Genomic DNA, 11032 nt, shown 5'->3' with positions numbered 1-11032 from the left:
AGTGGAGTTTGCGTATCGTCTTAGTTCCCAAACCGACGGGACTCAATGATTTTGTATGGATTATCAGAAGTTCAATGCCATTACAAAGTCAGACTCACATCCAATTCTGAGATTGAAGGACTGTATTGAGAAAGTCGGACAAGCCAGTTACATCACCAAGTTGGACTTGCAGCGTGGTTATTGGCAGGTACCTTTATCAGAGCTGGTGAAAGAAATTTCTGCATTTGTAACATCAAATGGGCTATATCAGTTTAAAGTGATACCCTTTGCAATGAAGAACACATCTGCCACATTCCAAAGACTCATGAACAAGTTGTGGCTGGGTTAACAAACTGTGCAGGCTATTTGGATGATGTAGTGATCTTTAGTAAGTCCTGGAAAGATCACATGGTATAATTGGCAGAGTTCTTTGAACAACAAAGAGAAGCAAAACTGGTGATAAACTTAAAAAAAATACTGAATTTGCGAAAGCAGTGGTAATGCTCTTGGGCCATAACATGGAACGTTGACCCTATGGAATGCAAAGACGAAGGCCATCGAGGAATTTCCACAACCAACCTCAAAGAAAGAGGTGCTTCGATTCTTGGGACTAAGTGGATTCTATTGGAAGTTTGTTCCAAACTTCAGCAGTGTAGTGGCACTGCTGAAGAAGAACACAAAGTTTCAGTGGACAGAACAATGCCAGGAGGCATTCAACCATTTGAAAGCCATATTAACCACTGCACCAGTTTTAGCTGTACCAAACTTTTCAAAACCTTTAAAAGTTGCCATTGATGCAAGTGACATAGGAGTTTGAGGTGTACTGCTACAAGAAGATGATGATGAGATTGAATTGCAAGTTCGTTACTTTTTGAATAAACTGAGCATCTACCAGAGGAAATACTCCACTATCGAAAAAGAACTATTGAGTTTGGTACTGGCCGTACAACATTTTAATGTGTATACAAACAATGTGTCAGAGACGGTTGTGTTCACGGATCACAATCCACTTACATTCTTGGAATGTTTTCAGGACAAGAATATGCAACTATTTTGTTGGAGTCTTATGTTATAGACTTTTAATTTTCATATCGTATGTGTTGTGGGTCATAAGAATGTGATCGCAGATGTGTTATCGTGGAATTAACTGATAAAGTATAGATAAGGTTTATATCTTTTCAATGTTATATTTATGTGGGAAGACGTTAATATGAACTCAGATTAAAGCCATATGACATGTCGTGATATTGTGGGGAAGGAATAGAGAAAAAAAAACATTTTTACATTATGATTGTTCATTTTTTCTTAAGATGGGAGGTGTCATGAAGGTGTAGAGGTACTGTACCTTTAAGAGAGTTGAAAAGCTAGTAAGGACAAAGCATAGAGAGTCCAGAACACGGTAACAATGTAACACTTGATCAAAACAGCTGCAACATTTGGGTTGCCATGAAATAAATAAAAACAAATTCAAATTCAGCCAATCAATTTAAATTATGCCCCAAGATACCATAATTTTCAATTACATTTGAATTTAGTATTTTGATACTGTTAAAACAATCTGATATTTTGGGGTATAAAACCAGACATTTTGAACAGCTAGAGGGGGAGAACTGCCAAGCCACCAACAAGTACAAACTGCCAGCAGAACAGCTCTCTGAAAAGTACCTGTCTATAAAAAGCTTACACAGCAGAACATCAAAAAGACGACAGAGGAAAATCTGCAGAGGAGATACAAAGAGAAGATTCGACAGCTGACTAGCTTTGAAAGTTGAATTTTTTTTGTAAATCTTAATTGGGATTTTTTAATCGGACTAGTATTGTAGAGTGGGAGGTAAAAGGTAGGTTTAAGAGAAAGGAGTTGTAAATAGCTGTTGGTTTTAATATTCTCTGTTGGGCTTAAAGAATAAAGTTGTTAATTTTTACTTTAAATAGTGACCTCTGGGATAAGTCTTTGCTTCTCAAATTTTAACAGATTACAGCATGGGGTGAATCTTTCCTGTGTTGCTGGTTTAAATTGGCAGAGGAGTTAACCCCGTGTCATAACAATGTGGGTGTTTCATTTTACTTGTAGTTCTTCATTGTCCAAGCCAGTGAGGTGGACTGGCAGTAATTGACATTTACACAGCATTGGAAGACTTTGACTAAAATGGGCAAGATTTAAATTGCTAATGTGAGTTTAGCCTGTATCTACAATGTAAATACAGCAAGTATCTAGAGGACTGGAATATAAGGATGCAGAAGTAATGCTGCATTTATACAAAACCCTGGTTAAACTCCACTCAGACTAATCTGAGCAGATCCAGGCATCACACTAAGGAAGGATAGATAGACTTTGGAGTGAGTATAATGTAGGTTTACAAGAATGATACTTGGACTTCAGGGATCATGTTATGAGAAGAGATAATACAAATTAGATCTGTTTTCTCTAGAATTAAGAAGGTTAAGGGGTAACCTGATCAAAGTTTTCAAGATATTAACAGGTGTTGTAAAGTTGAGAAAGGTAATTGTAGATTGCGAAGCAGTAAGTTAGAATGTGGTGTTTGTAAAATTATAAAATGGGGAAAGCATTGAATAGTTCCTTTAAAAGATGGTGATTTGTTTTTCTGTGCTTAGAGATTTAGAGATATAGGCCAAAGGCAGGCATACGGAGTTAAGCCACAGATCCAGCCATGATCTCATTGAATGCTGCACAGACTTGAGGGGCTGAATGGCCTACTCCTGTTCTTAACTTCACATCTATGAATGCATTTCAGTGATTTGTCAAAGAGTAAGAAGCCATTGTTTCCAAGTAGCGGGTTAATACTTCTCAGCAAGCAACTTTTGGACATCTACACTGAACTCTCATTGGATGTTGCTGGAGTTTTTGTGCAGAAATAGCACTGCACTCCATTCATCTGGTCATAATTTGACAGAATTCCCCATTATTGCTAATATGAATATTTGTGAGTGTGTTTATCTTTGCTCAAGAGTGTGTATAACTGTGCATGCAATTGTGTACACATGAGAAAGTGTCTATAGTTATATATACTTGTGCATGAGTGTATCTAACTTGATTAGGAAAATGTTTGTGTGTGAGTGGACAAAGGTTGTAAATTAATTTGTTTCTCAAGGATAATTATGAATAAGGAAGGCCACTTGGTTGATGATATAGATTAGAGTAGTGCTGGAAAAGCACAGCAGGTCAGGCAGCATCCGAGGAGCAGGAAAATCGACGTTGCAGGCAAAAACCCATCATCAAGAATAGAATATTTCCAGCACTACTCTGATTTATACCAAGCAGCCTATTCATAAGTGTTATATAAAACAGCATTGAAGTGGAACCATTACCCGATGTTATTATTTAAAAGATGGTGTGTTAATAAGGGAATAGACCACCACAATATTAAACAATGATTAAAAAGTCAGTAGCTCATTCTGAATATTGTAACAAAATTGTACAAGTGGCTCACAAAATTCTACTGTCAAACTGTTTAGATCTTAATATTTTAGCCTTTATCTTTAATAGCTAGGATTATATAAAGATGTAGTGAAGTTTTGCCAGTCATGTTATAGATATCAGATGTTGGGGAAACTTAAATTACTTATTTAACCTGCTCCTTTAATTCCAATACCAGATTTTTAAAAACTTATTCAGCAGGATAATCAATTGGATAGGATTCCTACCTAAAACCAGGAGTGGGAGTCAGTTTCTTTTAACAATTATGGGTATGTTGAGAAGATTTTTGTTTAAAATGAGATATTGATTACCTGCTAAATACAATCTGTGACATAAAAGTTGTACCTTGTCCAATTGTATTTCTCAGGTAATATAATAAATAAAAGAATATTTTGGGAGTAAAATAAATTAAAATCTTTAGATCTATGATCTCAAGGACCATTAAAAAGATGGCATCAAATTTTAAAGTCCATGGTTAGAGCTTATTGTCAAAAATATCCTACTAATTGGGATAAAGGAATTCCTTTGTTAATGTTTGCAATTAGAAATGCCCTTAATGAGTCCACAGAATTTAACTGTTTTGAACTGACATACAGGCATGAGGTAAGAAGACCCTTAAATTGATGAAAGAAGAATTTAAAACCAAAATTCAAATATTATTTTGTTGGTTGTGTCACGATAGTCTTACCAGACTATAGGGGCTGCTCTCTTATCAGAGAGAAGCGACTGGTAATGATTCACTCTGAGGGTTACTAGACCTCAGGCGAGGGAAGAGGTTGAGAAGGAGAGTCCTTTGTGGTAACCTCAAGTTGGTGATAGGAATTGTACCCATGCTGTTGGCATTACACTGCTCTGCAGGCCGACAATAATCATACTTCCAACCGAATTGTCAATTTCAAAATAAACTAACCAAAGCAAGTGAGTTCATCAAAAAGCATTTGGAAAGTGCTCAGCAAACAATGAGAACCAGACAAAATGGACAAAGTTTCCACAGAATCTTTCAGGGATCCCAGTGACATGGGCCATGTCAAGAAGTCCAGTGAGACCCATCTCAAAGTTGGGAACATCCCGCTCCATCTTTTATACTGTTGCTGAGCAACATGGTGAGTTTCTTATGATGAGTTGCTAACTGAAGGGACTATGGCTTGTAAGATTCCATCCTATCAAGCATGTTAAGCAAAAATCTTGACATGGAAATGAGAGTGGGTTCTGAGCAACTTCAGCTTGCTACTTGCTCCGAAGGACCTCCTGCATTTTAAAGCACGATCTGCGTGCATCAATTGTATGCATCCATTATCCGCAGATACTGCCATTTGCCAAACTTTCACAGCCATAATGGCACCTATCCACTCCACTTGCAGGCTGTTTAGGGAGCACAGACTTGCATGGCAGGGCACATTGGCATCTAGCACTGAAAGACTGCTACAAGGAGACTTTTTGTACAAGGATAGGCACCCAGATCATAAATGAGACCAAGTGGCATCTTAGGGCTGCTTGTTTCCTCTCTTAAGGCTTGCATACACAGTGCCCACCTGGATGATCCCACTATCCATGCCTTGCCTTATTATGACATGTCAATTAGTGCCATTGCAAAACCGAGCATCTTGCCTTGCTGATCAGTCTTCAATAAATGGGTCATACATTTTACTGTATGGCACTGCACTACATCTATATCACACTCACTTATGTGGCAAACAATCATTTCTCAGTCTCAGGGAAGTAAGCATCGCCAACGTCTGAATGCATCTGTGGACCATTTATCACTTAACCTTGTTCGACTACACTTTTGTTATGTTGTGTAAGTATCATCCAGTAGATTAGACAAAACATAAGCTACAAGGAAATAACTTACATGAGCTGGCCTGAAGTCAAAGTTCATTAAAAGGGACGAAGAGAAAAACCTGTTTCCATGGAAACAAAAGCTAGTCTTGTTGTAGTTCTGCTCGCCGAGCTGGAAGTTTTTGCTGCAAACATTTCGTTCCCTGGCTAGGGAACATCATCAGTGCTGTTGGAGCCTCGTGTGAAGCGCTGCTTTGATGTTTCTTCCGGTATTTATATTGGTTTGTTCTTGCCGCTTCGACACATCGACCTGGACCCCACATACAAATCACTGCAGCTGAAACTGACACCCGGAAGCGGCAAGAACAAACCAATATAAATACCGGAAGAAACATCAAAGCAGCGCTTCACACGAGGCTCCAACAGCACTGATGATGTTCCCTAGCCAGGGAACGAAATGTTTGCAGCAAAAACTTCCAGCTCGGCGAGCAGAACCACAACAACGGATACCCGAGCTACAAATCTTCAATCAGATTTTAAAAGCTAGTCTTAACCAGTAATTAATCAAATTAGCTGTGGAAAACTAACAGTCAAACTGATCATATAGAACCATATAAATGATACAGCACAGACGGGGGCCATTTGACCCATCTTGTCCATGCTGACCCCACGCTAATCTCATCTTCTGGGCCCATTGACCTGCAGTTTACAGCACTTAAGGTGCTGATCCAATTACTTTTTGAAAGAGATTAGGGTCTCGGGCAGTGAATTTCAGACACCTACTACCCTCTGCTTAAAAAAAGCTTTTGCTCACATCTCTTCTCATCCTTCTGCCACTTACCTTGAACCTATGACTCCCTGGTTTTTTGAACTCACTGCCAAAGGAAGCAGATTCCTCCTATCTATGCTATCTTTACCCCTCACACTTTTGTGCACCTCAATAATGTCGCCCCTTAGCCATCTCTTCTCCAAGGAAAACAACCCCAACCTCTCCAATCTCTCGGCATAGCTATCATCATAGCTTGTTGGAGATTCGACTGTGTCAGAGTTTCATGATCTGGAGATTATGATGTTGGACTGGGTGTACAAAGTTACAAATCACACAACACCAGGTTAAAGCCCAACAAGTTTATTTCATCTGGTATTTGTGGAGTATAAAATCCTAAAACAGAATTTATAGCAAAAGTTTACGGTGTGATCCAACTGAGATTATATATTGAAAAGTCCTGGATTGTTTGTTAAGTCTCTCGTCTTTTAGAATGAACTTGTTGGTTTCAGTTCTTTAATATGTAAATCACAGAAGATTTAAAAGTTACTTTCTCAAGAGAATTTTTTCACAGTTGGTGTCATGTCAGCCCAGACAATGCATTTAAGGTATGAGGTGCCCTGTGTGAGACTGTCTGTGTCACAATGGTCAGACTGATTCTAATCTAAAAAATGGATTTACAGTAAAGATGAGAATCAGTCTGACCATTGTGGCACAGACAATTTCATATAGGGCACCTCACACCTTAACTGCATTATCTGGGCTGACATGACACTGTTGTTAAAGGTCACTTGAGAATGTAACTTTTAAATGTTCTGTGATTTACATATGAAAGAACTGAAACCGACATGTTCTTTCTAAAAGATGAGAGACTTAACAAACTATCCAGGTCTTTTTAGATTAGATTAGATTTACAGTGTGGAAACAGGCCCTTCGGCCCAACAAGTCCACACCGACCCGCCGAAGCGAAACCCACCCGTACCCCTACATTTACCCCTTACCTAACACTATGGGCAATTTAGCATGGCCAATTCACCTGACCCGCACATCTTTGGACTGTGGGAGGAAACCGGAGCACCTGGAGGAAACCCACGCTGACACAGGGAGAACGTGCAAACTCCACACAGCCAGTCGCCTGAGTCGGCTATATTTTTCAAAATATAGTTTCAGTTACATCACACTGTAAACTTTTGCTATAAATTCTGTGTCTTACAATCTTATACCCCACAACCACCTGATGAAGGAGCAGCTTCTAAATAAACCTGTTGGGCTTATATCTTGAAACGACAGATTTCTTACAGTTTGTTGGAAAGTTCTGGCGATGAGGCATTCTGCCAAATGACTTTGACAGTCTGCCCAGGAAGTCGCTCTACAGGGTCCGCCCTCTCCTTTTCCCGAAGTGTCTCAAGGACACTACGTGCTGACCACTTCCTGATACACTTGCGGTCAAAGGTGCTTCTTTTCATAAATCCACCTAACCTGCACTTTTTAAAAAATTTCATAAACATACTTTATTCATAAAATATTTTGATGAACTGTACAATTGGTGGTGCCATTCATAGGCACACCTTGCTTTTCTTTACCTACAGAGATTGGAATTAATCATTCGTATATACAGGTCTGTACTTTTACCATCCATATATTTAGCTGAGGCTTCAGCGGAGCTCAGTTACTGAGTGGGCCCCCTGTTCTTGTTTGGCAGGCAGACATTACACAGTAGTCCAGAACTTTCCAACAAACACCAAGACATGGCTTAGCTGGTGGTGAGAAGGGCTCTGCCTGTGAGATCCTTTATGCACACCCAGACTCTCTGCCACACTGCACGCTACCCTGAAGCAGCTGTGGGGGGAGGGGACGAGACTGTCACACACCTCCTTCTGGAATGTGCCTATGCAAAGGAAGTCTGGAGAGGAATGCAGTGGTGTTTGTCGAGGTTCATCCTGAGCAGATCTGTGACGCAGGACTCTGTGCTCTACGGTCTGTTCCCTGGGACGCACACCGAGATGAACATCAACTGTGCCTGGAGAATCATCAACTGGGTCAAAGACGCTCTTTGGTCTGTCCGAAACCTGTTGATCTTCCAGCTGAAGGAGTTGACCCCGACTGAGGGTTGCAGACTGGCACATTCCAAGGTCCAGGACTACGTTTTGAGGGATGTGCTGAAACTTAGAGCAGCTACCGCCAAGGCGCGGTGGGAAAGACCACCATGTAAGGTCTGTCTGCCTAAGAAGAACAGGGAGCCCACTCAGTAATCGGGCCCCGCTGATGCCTCAGCAAAATACCTGGATGGTCAGTATACAGACTTGTACACTGACTTGTACAAATCAGTGTATATACAGACTTGTATATAAGAATGATTAATTCCGATCTCTGTATATAAAGAAATGGAATGTATACGTATGTGTGACATGACCAATTGTATAGATATCAAAATAATTTTATGAATAACATATATTTTGAAATTTAAAAACTACAGATTTCTTACAGAAACTCAGCACTCACGGACCAGTTGAACCTGGAACATTCCTAGTCACAATGGATGTTTCAGCACTCTGCACCAACATCCCCCACAATGATGGTATCATGGCAACAGCCTCAGTACTCAACACCAATGACTGCCAATCTCCAAACACCATCCTACAACTCATCCACTTTATCCTTGATCACAACGTCTTCACCTTTGACAACCAGTTCTTCATCCAGCCATGGGGACCGAATTTGCACCCAATATGCCAACATCTTCATGCACAGGTTCGAACAAGACTTCTTCTCAATGCAGGACCTCCAGCCAACATTATACATCAGGTACATCGACGACATTTTCTTCCTCTGGACCCATGGCGAGGAGTCACTGATAAAACCACACAGTTTGATGCTCCCACCATCAAACTCACCATGGACTACTCTCTAGTATCTGTCTCATTCTTGGACACATGCATCTCCATCAAAGATGGGCACCTCAGCATCTCACTCTACTGCAAACCCACAGACAACCTCACAATGCTACATTTCTCCGGCTTCCACCCAAAACATATTAAAACAGCCATCCCCTATGGACAAGTCCTACACATACACCAAATCTGTTCAGATGAGGGGGAACATGATGGGCACCTGAAAGTACTCAGGGATGCTCTCATAAAAACAGGGTATGATGTTCAACTCATCGACCTCCAGTTCCAACGTGCCACAGGAAGGAACCGTAATGATCACCTCAGGAGACAGACATGTGCTGCAACTGACAGGGTACCCTTCATTGTCCAGTACTTCCCAGGAGCTGAAAAACTACGCCATATTCTTCATGGCCTGCAACACATTATCAATGAGGATGAGCACCTCACCAAGACTTTCCCCACACCTCCACTGCTTGCCTTTAAACAACCACCAAACCTCAAACAGATCATTGTTCGTAGCAAGCTGCCCGGTTTTCAGGACAACTCCATACAACCCTGTCATGGTAGGCGCTGCAAGACATGTCAGAGTGTTGACACGGATACCATCATTACATATAGGGACACCTCCCACCATATATGTGGCAGCCCTCATGTGACTTAGCCAACGTTGTCTATCTTATACGTTGCAGGCAAGGATGCCCTGAGGCATGGCACATTGAGGAAACTGAGCAAAGGCTACGGCAACGGATGAATGGGCACTGCACAACAATCAACAGACAGGAGTGTTCCCTCCCAGTTGGGGAATACTTCAGTGGTCCAGGACATTCGACCTCGGACCTTCGGGTGACCATCCTCCAAGGCAGACTTGGGAACAGGCAGCAGCGAAAAGTGGCTGAGCAGAGGCTGATAGCTAGGTTTGGTACCCATAGGGAGGGCCTCAACTGGGACCTTGGGTTCATGTCACATTACAGGTGACCACCATTGCACTATACACATACACAGGCACTTCTACACACACACATACACGTGGACACACATATGCACATACATGCACACAGACACTCACACACACCCTTATGCACACGCACACTCCCACACGCACACATGCATCCTCTCAGAGACTTAGACCACTCTACACTCACACACACACATACACTCTCTTTCACAGACACTCACAATCCCCCACCCCAGACACACACACACAGCCACACGCACACATGCACCCCCTCACAGACGTAAAATACTCTATACTCACATATACACACACACATATACACTGTCTCTCACATCATAACCCCCAACCCAGACACACACACACACACACACACTTTGATCGATCTTACTGGACAGGACAGCCTTGAATGACAAGTGCCCAGACCCCAACTGATGCCACTTGTAAAGCTCCTCGACTGTGTTAGCTCTAACCCCACAGAATGAATGCTGTGGAGCCACAGGGCTGACTGTGACCCACTGTGCAGTCTGCAGGCACACATACTCCACCTCTGACTGAGAACGTTGTGACTGGAATACTGACCCCAGATTGGTATTAGAGGTTGCCCTTGACATATTATGTGAGAACATAGTCTGCTTTTAAACAAGAATCAAACCTTCCAGAGTTACTGAGACAGTTCAGTTTATGACTGCTGAGTTACAACACTTAATTAAACATACACATATTCCTTCAGCAAAACACAGAAATGCATTGGACCAGGGACCTTTCCAATCATTACAGCACTAGGACTTACATGCTATTTTCTTCTCATTTCATTTCAGCCAAACTGGCAATTTTAGGTTAATAATTACCTAATAATTATAAATGTCAATATTAAATAGAAATAATGATAAAAAATAATTTTGATTGAAATGAAAATGCCTCTTTTGATGCCATTTCACTTTAATCTTTTTAGGGAGGTGTGGTAAGGGTGAGTAATAAACTATTCTGTGGGAATTTGGATCCTAAAGTAGATGTAAAATAAGCACTTGGTTTCAGTTACGTGAAAGCAGAATTTTTAAAAAAAAGTCAGGAAGTCATTTAGAAAAATGAACCAAAGTCATCATTTCCCAGACGGCAAGTCACTTTCGCTACATATGTACCAGGATACCTATGTGTAAAGTGATGAACTGTTAACAAAGTTGAACAGAAAAAGAGACCAAGAGCCCACTCGTTTTAATTTGAATTTC

Source organism: Hemiscyllium ocellatum, chromosome 9, assembly GCF_020745735.1.
Source record: "Hemiscyllium ocellatum isolate sHemOce1 chromosome 9, sHemOce1.pat.X.cur, whole genome shotgun sequence".
Classification (NCBI taxonomy): domain Eukaryota; kingdom Metazoa; phylum Chordata; class Chondrichthyes; order Orectolobiformes; family Hemiscylliidae; genus Hemiscyllium; species Hemiscyllium ocellatum.
This window is presented reverse-complemented; position numbering follows the sequence as displayed.